This window comes from Callorhinchus milii, unplaced genomic scaffold (genome assembly GCF_018977255.1).
Source record: "Callorhinchus milii isolate IMCB2004 unplaced genomic scaffold, IMCB_Cmil_1.0 Scaffold51, whole genome shotgun sequence".
NCBI classification, from domain to species: Eukaryota; Metazoa; Chordata; class Chondrichthyes; order Chimaeriformes; family Callorhinchidae; genus Callorhinchus; species Callorhinchus milii.
In genome coordinates this window covers 397,032-408,948 of record NW_024704792.1, presented here as the reverse complement: position 1 = coordinate 408,948, position 11,917 = coordinate 397,032, and the positions used below count along the sequence as shown (strand labels likewise).

At 42.4% G+C, this 11,917-nt stretch overlaps 2 non-coding genes and 1 pseudogene across 2 annotated transcripts; all 3 read right to left on the bottom strand.

The window, feature by feature from the left end:
- Positions 1 to 138: 138 nt before the first annotated feature.
- Positions 139 to 210, bottom strand: trnaq-cug. The gene has a single exon. It is a non-coding gene; the product is annotated as a tRNA-Gln (tRNA).
- A 456-nt stretch (positions 211 to 666) lies between these two features.
- trnal-cag lies at positions 667 to 749 on the bottom strand. Its single transcript has one exon. It is a non-coding gene; the product is annotated as a tRNA-Leu (tRNA).
- Positions 750 to 2,269: 1,520 nt separating this feature from the next.
- LOC103190687 lies at positions 2,270 to 10,375 on the bottom strand (annotated as a pseudogene).
- Between the last annotated feature and the right edge of the window lie 1,542 nt (positions 10,376 to 11,917).

The window sequence follows — 11,917 nt, the reverse complement described above, 5'->3', positions numbered from 1 at the left end:
TAGGCGTTGACATTTCTGCTGCCCATGATTTAAAGCTGGTCAGATAATATTATTCCTCGAAGCTCAAATAATATTAGAAAATACTGTTGTTTATCGGCTTGTCAGGTTTGTGTGTTTAATGCAGTTAAGCAATATATCAGGTTCCACCGAGATTTGAACTCGGATCGCTGGATTCAGAGTCCAGAGTGCTCACCATTACACCATGGAACCTGTGGCTCAAAACCAATGAAATCACATTAATTTGAAGACACAATGGTTTAGAAATAACAAATTGAGATTGAAAAGCAGGAATACACTGAAGAATCGATAACAGAATCACAGAATGTACGTCACAGAAGGAGACCATTCGGCCCGAGCTTTCTTTGCCCGTTATTTTAAAAGAATGGTCCAAATCAATCTCGCAACCCGCTATCTCCGCGTCGCCCTGCAAGGTTCCTTTCCCCAAATGATTACCTGCTTGCCTCTTAAAATTTGTTATGGAATCGGCTGAAATCAAATAAAAAAGGAAGAGATTATTCACCTCAGCAGGTGAAATGAAAAGAGGCGTTTGCTTCTTAGTGTTTATAATATTATTATTATTATTATATAAGTGTTTATTTCAATTGCAAGTGCTCTGTAACAAGTTAAACTGGGCTTTTCTCTGCAGAGGGCAAGAAACAATCAATCTGTCAGAAGTGGGATTCGAACCCACGCCTCCAATGGAGACTGCGACCTGAACGCAGCGCCTTAGACCGCTCGGCCATCCTGACACAAGATTTTGATGGACACCATCCAAACTTAGCTGTTGATTGACCCATCAACAGCTGTAGGAATAAAACAGATGAAAAGAAAGCAGTGCAGTTTTTTTCCCACAATATTGGAATCAGGTGGGATGATGGAGGCGTGGGTTCAAATCCCACTTCTGACAGATTGAAAGATTTTTGCCCTCTTCAAAGATAGCCCAGTTTAACTTGTTGCAACGCTGTTCCAATTGAAATGAACACTCAGTAGCAAACACAAATTCGGTGGTCTATTGGGAACAGTTTTCAACTCCTGATAATAGTCACCGCTCAGCTGCCCATAGTTACCATATATGTTCCGACCCTCTACTTGCTGTTCACTTGGATACAATAGTTGTAGCGGTTTGACCTTATGTTTCGAATCGGAGATAACCTCTAAACTGGGATACACTTGAGCAGCTATTTGTCCACAATTTGGGAAGCGTTCAGCAATGTTTTGAATGGATGAAAGTAGTTTTCAATTCTATGCCTTTAACACCAAAGCTCAGATGCCTCAAGTGCTGCTCAGTGTTTTTGAGTGTAGGAAAATAAAGCTTCTTCTTTGGGTTCCACAATCCAAGTTGGTTATCGTATGGAAATAAAACTTACGAGAAATTCTTCCTTGCCATTTGGCAAGAAATACGAACTTGTTTGACCATCATAAAACACGTTTTCTTTAATGCTGCTTTGTGTGGCGCAACGACGGCTTAGGAAAAAACGTTCCCATCAGAGAATCCAACCGCATTCCAAGCACATGGTGCCATCATCAAGAGAAATTGGAATTTATATATCGCGGTTCATACAAAATAGGATCTCTGAGCCCATACATTATAATAATAATAATCCTTGCATTTGATATAGCGCTTTTCACGTCTTTTAGACGTTCCAAAACGCTTCACAGAAATACCGCAAAGTGAATTGACTGTATATTTGTGGGCGAACACGGCAGCCAATTGCGCACAGCAATGTCCCACAAACAGTCATGGATTAAAATTGACCGATTTATTATTATTGTTTTGTTGTTTTTGGAGGGATTTGGAGGCGTGTGGAATAAGGAAACTTGCCCAACGTTGCGCTCTCTGCCTGGAATTGAACTCAGGTCTCTCACGTGCAAAGCGAGTGCTCTAACCACTGAGCTACAGGATGTTACATTTATTGTACTGTTTTTGCATTGCTGGTAACAATGCAATAAATTTAATTAAATTATAAGTTGGAATAAAACGCTAATTTCCCCACATTAACATGACCAAACAAAAAATCAATTCGGATAAAAAAAATGTATGTAGTGAGCAGCAACGAGTGGTTAGGTATTTCAAGAATAAACCAGTTAGGTGTCTTAAAAGAGCACAAATTAAATATGTTACGAAACATATTGACCTGCAAACTCAGAATAACTAAATCATTGCAGGCTGTCTCATGCATTTGTCAAAATTTGTTCAATTATCTCTATTTTACAACATTCATTTACTATATTTTCAATCAACAGTTTGATCAGGGTATTCCTTCAGAATTTAAGTTCTCGGCCAAAAAGACATTCCTGGCAGCACCAGAGAAATAATGATTAGAGAGAACAGGTTTATTGCATTGTTATCCAGAATAGGCTTTCCAGAGATGTGCCTTGCATTGGGGGTTATGTGATTGACAACCATCCCACTGTTTTCATCATATCCTGAATATTGCATTGTGGCGCCCAAATAGAATCCAAAACAGAACCAAGCAGACCTGCCACAGCGCCATATACAACAAGTGGCCACTGAGGTGGTCAACCATTCAGGTCTTCCACCATCATCAACTGAGCTAGCAGGTAAGCTAATTCGACAGTCAACCACCAAATAAGCTTGCTACAAGAACCACAGGTCTAACTCCTCCATCAGTACCAAATGGAACCTTTTCCCAAGTGGTTATCAACCTTGGTTTTGTACTACTGAAGACGCTTCCTATCTCTGAAGCCCAGGTATCCACTGTACAGCAGTCTAGAGCTCCCAGGAGAGCCAGGCGCATCCAGAACGCAGTGTATTGTTTTGAAAAATCAATTGCAATGTCTCCTGGTCCGCTTTCAATCATGTAAAGTCATGCAATCTCTGTCGGAACACCTCCATTGCAGAATATTTGTATCCAGTTTCTTTGACCAACTTCTTTATATTCTGCATCTTCAAGCTTCTTCATATTGCCTCTCCATTTTATAAGTTTAGAGTACGTAATGAAAAAGGTTAACAGCGTAACAAAGAAACTGAAATTGGCAATTGTAAGGATGAATCCAACAATCAACCCTCCTATAGCTCCGCTATGATCAAGACTTTTATTCTTCAGACCCGGTGAACTAATGATTAGTGGAATTAAAACAGAAAATAGCCATCTCCAGGTGACACAGGCTGCAGAGTACCATAATATGTACTTACAGTCATGGAAATAATCCAAAAAGACAGGGATACGGCCACTGTCATAATTAGAATAATGATATTGGACATTATCTTGACTGACTTCTTGTATAATTCATCCTGATAATCGCGATCATTCACAAGAGTCCCTTATTTGAATTGATGAGTGAAGAGTCCAGTTGCGGAGATATAAATACACACACTCCCGCCTGGAGGAATGGGTGACAGAGCCATAACAGCCATAACAGCCTCCAGGTCAATGCTCCCACAACTTCTGCCTTCCCACCGCAGCTGAACTGGACGAGACCAGGACGCGCACTACATTGGGAACAATATACACACAAGGAACGAACAGGCATTACCTTCTTTAACAGTACCACATACCATAGGCTGTGTAGTTGTGTTTAGTGGATCACAATCCCAGAATATACCAAAATGTCTTCTGAAACACTGATACAGGCAGTGCCTTCCAACAGCTGATCGCAAGCCTCGGAGCATCTTCTTCGACCTTGATTGATTTGTAAGCCAATAAGTACATGTTGAGGATGCTCTACGTCGTTCACCTGGTGGAAGCAGCTGGGATTATGTTGTCGCCTATTTGATGTTGAACAATGTTGAGAAATTTAAACGGTGAATTTCTGTTATCTGCCATTAAGTTAGTGAAGTCTCAAACTCGCACTTGTCCCATGTTTAAATAGTGATTTTTCTCATTGGCTCTTGGAAGTGAAACTGATATCCTTTTTGCTGAACCAGCCAGAGAGTGACAAGATTGAAAGAGCAATGCCGGAATTTACGCAACCCACAAGGCGGTCAATTTATCCAATGCCTGAGTCAAGCGGATATATACTATTCCAAGGCGCGGTAACCACAAGCCACTCTATTTGGCTCATGGGTCAGACGTGGAGCTCAGACTCTTTGCTAAAGGCTGGAATTTATCAAATTTAGCTCCTGTCAACCCTGTAATCGTTAGCCTTATCCGGTGCTGCGAGCTGCATAGGCATCAAAAAGGCTTGCCAGACTGTATGCTGAATGACACGCCTTGTGGCTTAAGTTGTATATACCACATAGTTGCCCCAAATCGCTGTCTTGAAAACCTTGTCTCATGCCAGCTTTCAGCGGATAATCGTTTGAATTAGCAATACGGGAAGCGTTCCTCCAGAGAGATGAAGGGAGAGGGGAGACAGCGAGAGAGAGCGAGAATAACGGTTTAGTAATGTAAAGATTATTAATATTAATTAGAAAACAGATATATATTGGCTGTAATATAATATGGATGCTTCCTCAAAAAACACACTTGATTTGTTATTCCTGGTCATTGTTACCAATAATCAAACGCATTAACTTGTTTCCCGATGGCTTCTCTGCTGACTAATATATTCGAATCTGTCACTGATCTCATCAAAAGGAAGTCGGAGAATGATTTTTTTCAAAAAGTGATTTTAATAAAATACCGAAAAACCCAAACAAAACCGCTTTTAAAACAATATATGTAAGGCATAGAAGTCAAAGTAAAATATGTTTTCTGATAATCTTTGTGAAACAACTGAGATGACGCCTCCACTTTATTAATATCCAGGGACTGAGACTGACGGCACTAATATCGCAGGTCGGACGGTACCCGGAGGTTTGATATGTGAATGAATAATATTGCCTCACAAAGCCGCAGCTCGGTTTGTTTGTTGGTGACGCTATCTTCGCCAACCAAAGGCGGGCGACTGTTTTGCAATGGCCTTTCCAGTCATCTACGAGATAGAAGCAATTTATTACCCGATTCTTGCACTAGCTGGTGTTCCAGGTAAGTTTTTGAGATTGTTAAATAGGTACAGAATTCAGAATCTGTTTTATAGGGAACATATCTGTCCTGAAATGTTTTCTTTCAGTTGTTCTGCTTTTTCCTATTTGGTGGATCGGTCACTAAGTTATTAAACATCAACTTTGGTACAACGCTGCTCAAAGCCCCAGCAAATTTCAATATATCTCATTTGGCTTACTGTAAAATATATTTTGTGGATGCGGATACATCACTGTGTATTTTGTAGGCGAAAAGAGTCGCCAAAGCGCCCCAGAAACATCCTCAGTCTTGGGAGAGGGAAACTCCATGTAACCTCTTATTGAATGTCGGCACCTCGGACAATATATCATATCCCAAAGTCTGCATTGGAGAGTCATCTTAGGCTATATGATTCCATACGATCGGAAAATTTGCTTGATCGCACAACATTGTGACAGAGAGAAGGGAGTGCTACCAGTGCAACTGGCTGACACAAACCTGGATAGATACATACATGGATAGCACAGGAATTGGTAACATATCTGCAGGATTTAGGGAACTTGAGATAACTGACTATGCCCGTGTGGAATTATTAACAAACCAAAGAGCAATATTGGCATATCCCGAAATGTGTTTGCCAACTAATCCAGATTGACATCTTGAAAGATTAATTATGATTTGAGGGATATGAATACAGCTGAGTCTGAAGGTTGTGGCATGAGGCCCTACACTGCAATTTGACCTCATTACAATAATCTGTGGCGTTTGGAGTGCTTTATTATCAGAGGTGCTCAGCAGCAGATAGGGCAAAAAATGCTGACAAGTATAGGTGTTTAAGTGGCTGTTAAATATTGCACTGGTATTCAAGAAGGGAGGATGCCCCTCTGTCCTGGTCTACAATATTCTCCAAATTATATTGGTCTTAACTGCGTGAACAGTGGACTTTGCTGCTGACAAATTGGATGAGACAACCTCTAAACATAGACTGCACTTTACAGTCAATCTGCAAACAAATTCAAAGAATGGATTGCAATCTCAGTGCTTTCTCAGAATTCCCGGATTTTAATCTTGGGATCTCGGGATTCCGCTTCCGATAAACGCCAGGAGAATCTGCCTAGCGAAGGCAAAAAAATTTCCCAGAGTCAATCACTCCTAACCTTCCACTCCATACCCCAGTAAACAGCGGGTTGATAGAAAGATTGTCAAAAATAATTAGTGGAACAATATTTATAATAATAGTAATCCTTGGATTTGACATAGCGCCTTATCAAGTCTTCCAGATGTCATAAAGCGCTTCAAAGAATATACTGTAGAATGAACTGACGGCATATTTCGCAACACAGAAAGAGAAAGATACACACACTATCACAAAATTAAAAATATATATATACACTGTGAAGTGAGGATATATATACTTTGTTGTCTGTAGCCTGTGATAAAATAGAACTAACCTCTCGTGCGAACTTCTGATCATGAATCTGGTTTCAATGAAGAGGTGTGAAACTATTCAATTAATAAACTAATATGTTTCCCTTTCTATCAAATTGTTTGCGATTGTAATCCTATCCCGGGGAAGGTGCGGTCTCTCCAAAGTCCTCACTCTCTACCTGGTGGCCATGGTAGCGGCGGATCTAATGGTTATTATCAATGATGTGACAGTGAATCGCATTAATCATATGTATTTCCATTTTAGCTGATTGTACTACATTCCTGTATGTAAGTTACGAACTGTTCTGCTCGCTTCAGCCACACGTTGTTCTATTTGGCTCACAGTCACCTTCACCTTTGATCCCTATGTCGCCATTTGTTGTCAGAAAATAAAAGACACATATTGCTCCGTGAAAACGGTCAATTTTGTTATAACAACCGTGTGTGTGGTCAGCTGTGCGCAGTGCGTTCCTGTTTATTTTATGTTGGTTCCTCGTGTTATAGTTAATAATGTCCCGAAATCCTGCACTGCAAAACCCAATTACTACAATTGCGCATATTGGACAGCATACACTGGTGGATATGTGTGTTCAACCCTGTACTCGTGTCCGTTCTTATTATCCTTATCAATGCTCTGACTGCCAGGCACATTTTAGTAGTCAGCAGAGCCCGCGGGAGAATCCGAGGTGACAGAAGTGGTAATAAACAGAATGATCCTGAGATGAGGAAACGGAGAAAATCAATCATTTTGGTCTTTGCTCTTTCCAGCAGTTTTGTACTTTTGTGGATGACAAATGTTGTGCATTCGTTTCAATGGTCAATTGCAAACAACACCTATGAAAATAAATACAATAGCATTCGGAATATCGTTCATCAGACTCGAATCATGCTTCAGCTTTTGAGCTCCTGTACAAAGAATTGCATCTATGCGGTGACTCAGTGCAAGTTTAAGAGGAAATAAAGAATATGCTTACATATCCATATGTTCTGTTAGTTCAAACGTTTAAAAAAATTACTATTATTCTGAGAGATTGATGACAAATCGTTGCAGCAATACCAGCGTCACATGCTTTTGCATTCCTTTTATCCAAACTCTCCCAATCTATTCAACAATGTTAAAGAACAGATTATCTTCACAACATTCAGTTTTTACATGTTTACAGAGTTGAGATGCAATTGGAAACATTGTCATATATGATGCATTTTCAAACCAAATTTAGCCTCTTGAAGTCTCCTTCGATCTAAATTGTAAAAGGAAAATATTTTTCACTACCATCGCCCTTTCCGACGAATTGATTTACATCCGTGAGAAAATGTTCAAGCAATGCTGTAACTATTAGGTAGCAGTGCATTTACCACCATTACATCTGTTTAATCACCAATTTCTCGTTTCATTTGAGTAGAACTTTTCACAGATTGCGATTGTTTTCTCAACAAATTTGAGCAATGAACTTTCAATCTCGAAAACGCAGTCATGTCTTCTCCTGCACGTGCAAAATCCGAGACTCAAGGTCTGAAGACAACATTTCTGTGCAGCTTTTAATAGGAATATGAATACCCCACAAAAAAGCTGTCGGTAATGAGAACGAATTATTGACGATGTTATAAACATATTATCAATATTGATATATAATCAGTATGTACTATCGCTGACTATCACCAGTCTGGCTCAGTTGATAAACATTCAAATATAAACCTAAAATCATGATATTGAAATTACCTGTAAAATTCCAACATTGATGTTATGAATAAATTCAATTGCGTTGCGTAATCATAATTAACTGAATTGTGAATTCATTCACGAAATCTAGATGGCACCTCCACTTGTTTATCTTTTCCAATTATCCAGCAACTGAGTGTTTGACAAGACACAGATCCAGTTTTGCAGAGCAATGAGAATTTCCAATCCTCCAGATGTGAAAGGTGAAACATAAATATCATTTTGTATTGCTTTTTACTGATTAACATGTTCCATTCATTTTACAGTATGATCTTCTCGTCTGGTATGAGAGATCTCACGTTCCAAAATGAGGAAAGATTTGTTGAAATACATTCAGAAAAATATAAATTTCGGAATGCTTTCACTCTTACAATTCATTCGGAACTTTTGAAACAGGACCAGCATTTTGTTCACTTTCTGATCTGTTTCTGAAACTAATCTCTCACTGATCCCACTGATCACAAGCATAGTCTGCTGATAAACAAGACGTGAATTTATATCTGCACGACTTAGCGACATTCCACTGCCCTGCCCGGATACAGAACAGAATGCAAGATAATCCCAAAATAAACAGTCCTGCACAGTCCAACACAGTCTTAATTCTAGGTTCGACTCAACGTTCGGCTCGCAATTTCCATTATTTGCTAATGTGATATATGCACAGCCGTATATCCAGTTCTTATCGTGTTATTCTTGTGAAAATTGCCAGTGGCACAAATTAAGTGAAAGGCACAACATAAGCATTACGTGCTATTCTGTTGAACCCGATGATGTGCTCCCAAAATATGGATCTGCTGGACTCGTCAAACCAATGAGATATGCTGAGTGTGACACCACCCTGCTTGAGGGACGAAAAATAAACGCAAGTATTTTGTGCAGTGTGTCAGGGAAGCAACAGCAAAAATATTATATGCGTACAGCGCCTTTCACGTCGGGAGGACGTCACAAGTCGCTGGACAGAGTACAGCATTTCAGACCCAATTTGGGGTTGGGGGGAAGGGAAGGGAGAGGAAGAGGGATAGCCGAAGCCATGGTCGAAGAGGAGGGTCTTGAGGCGGGACTTCAAGTAGGCTAAGGAGGTTGCTAGGCGGAGTGACTGGGGAATCTAATTCCAGAGGTTGTGGGCACAGTGGTTAAAAGCTCACCAGCCATTGGTGGGGCGGGTGCATCGGGGGATGTGGAGCAGCCAGAGCCGGCTGAGCGGACGGAAAGGGCGGATTGGTTGGGGGACAGGAGGTTGCAGAGGCAGGGTCGTGCGACGCCCTGGAGGGCTTTGTATGTGAGGACACAGTTTGGTGCGGGAGAGGACACGGGCTGAAGATTTCTGGATTATCTGCAGCTTGTGGAGGGCGAAGTAGGGACGGCCGACGAGCACGGCGTTTGCACAGTCGAACCTAGAGGTGATGAAGGCATGATCAAGAATATCAGCGGTCTGACTATTGAGATAATAGCGGAGTCGGGCGATGTTACGCAGATGAGGGAAGGCAGAGCGTGACATGGCTTGAATATGGGGTAGAAAAGAAAGTTGAGGATCGAACAAGATAACTAAGTTCCTGACTGGCTTGGTGAGTCGAATTGTACCACTGTGGAGGCTGATGCTGCCAGAACTTGATGTGCACTGTCGCTGGCTCGAGCCAATCAGGAGGGCCTCAACCTTGTTCACATTCAACTGTTGGAAATATGCCCTCATCCACGACTTGATGTGCGACAGGCAGACGGTCAAACCCAGGTCTCTCGCTTGCCCCCTGTGGGGTTCAAATAACATCAGAGGAACATATTCCTAATTCTGCATTAATCTCAATTTTATACACATGTCATTTTTTTTACTTTATATTTTGATATTAACCCCACACTGGAAAATCATATGAAGCAGGTTATTAAATTATCAACTCCTCAGGATTGTAAACGCAAGAAAAAAATCGCAATTTTTATTAGTCTCAAATGTACACCATGTTTTATGCATTAACTCTCTCTCATACAAGCACACGCTCTGTCTCACACACACATTCTCACAGAAAATTTCTCCTGATCGATACGTATCAAATCGCTTCAAAGGTTATACTTTTTGTGCACAGAATGGAACAATGAATTACGCAAAGGAATGTCACACGAACAGTCATGGGATCAGTGATTAATTTTTTGTTGTAATGGTTTACTCCCAACGAAAATAATGCGCCAATCAAGTAATACGTTCCTATATGTTGCATGCTAAACCGATGAGTGCATATCAACTGTCTTCCTCCACCGCTTGTCCTCCCACCTCAACCTTCAATGCCCTGTCCTTGAGTTGTTTAGGACTTACCTCTGCCACCGTCTTCATTATGTTTCCACAGACGGCTTTTCCACAGCCACCGCGCAGCCTCGTGCGGTGTCACTCGGGGCTCTGTCCTCGATCCCTCCTATTCACCCTCTATATGCTCCCCTTTGGTGACATCATCCGCAGACATAGGGTTAACTTCCAAATGTATGCGGATAACACCCAACTCTACCTTTCCTCCTGTACCATCAACTCCAAGAACATCGATGTCCTGACAGCCTGCCTGTCTGACATCGAGTCCTGGACGAGAGACAACTTTCTTCAGCTCAACGTGCGCAAAATTGAGGCCCTCCTGATTGGCTCACGTCAGCGCCTCCGCACGTCAGGCGCTGACAGCATCAGCATCGAAGTCTGCACTCCCCACCTCTCAAAGCCAGTCAGGAACGTCGGAGTTCTGTTGGAGCCTGAGCTGTCCTTTCTCCCTCACATCCGCACCACAACCCGCACCGCCTTCCATCACCTCCGGAATGTCGCCAGACTATGGCACTACCTCACCCCTCACGCGGCTGAAACTCTGGCCCACGCCTTTATCACCTCAAGGCTGGACTGTGGGAACTCTCTCCTCGCCGGCCTTCCCGCCACCTCCCTCCACAAGCTGCAGGTCAATCAGAACTCTGCAGCTCGTATACTGTCCCGCACCAGTCTTCGTGACCACATCACTCCCAGCCTCGCTCGCCTCTACTGGCTACCCATCCCCCAGAGGATCAAATTCAAGATCCTCATCCTCACCTGTAAGACCATTTACGGCCTTGCTCCCTCCTACCTCTATGACCTACTATCCCCCTACCTACCTGCCCGTAACCTCTGCTCCACATTCCCCGCCCCAACCGCCCTACCATCGGTGGTCGGGCCTTCAGCCTCTCAGCCCCTAGGCTCAGAAACTCCATCCCCCGGTGCCTTCGCCTTGCTTCCTCCCTTTCCTCCTTCAAGGCCGGTCTCAAGACCTTTCCCTTCAAACGTGCCTTCAGCTCCCCTCTCTACTCTCTATCCACTTCTCGCTCCCTCCCTTCCCTCCACTCATCCTGACCATTCCCACACCCTCCTCGCTCCCTCCCTTCTCTCCCATCACCCTGACCATTTCCCCCCAGCTCGGGTGCCGACCCAACTTTCCAGCGCCTTGGAACGTCCTCCCAACGTGAAGGCGCTATATAACACAACCTTACTGTTGTTGTTGTTATGGGTCCACGACCTTTTGTTAGAATAAATAATAAGCCTTCCATTTGATATAGCGCCTGAACAGGTCTTCGAACCCTCAAAGTGCTTCACAGAATATACCGCAAAATGAATTGACACTGTGCTTTGTGGCCAGCAGCAAATCCTCACATTAAGCACAAGAACTACCTTTATTTTTACAGCTCCATTCAAGCAGGGCGAAGCGTTCCACATCGTGTTTGTAATCTAAACGTACAAATACATATTGGTTTATCTCCTCCACTTAGTGGGAACTCCATACAGTGACAAGTTTCTATTCAGCCTCTCAGAAGCCTGGTGAATGCATTTGCTCTCAATGTTACTGGACTTTAAAGCAGGATTCAACCTGTAGTC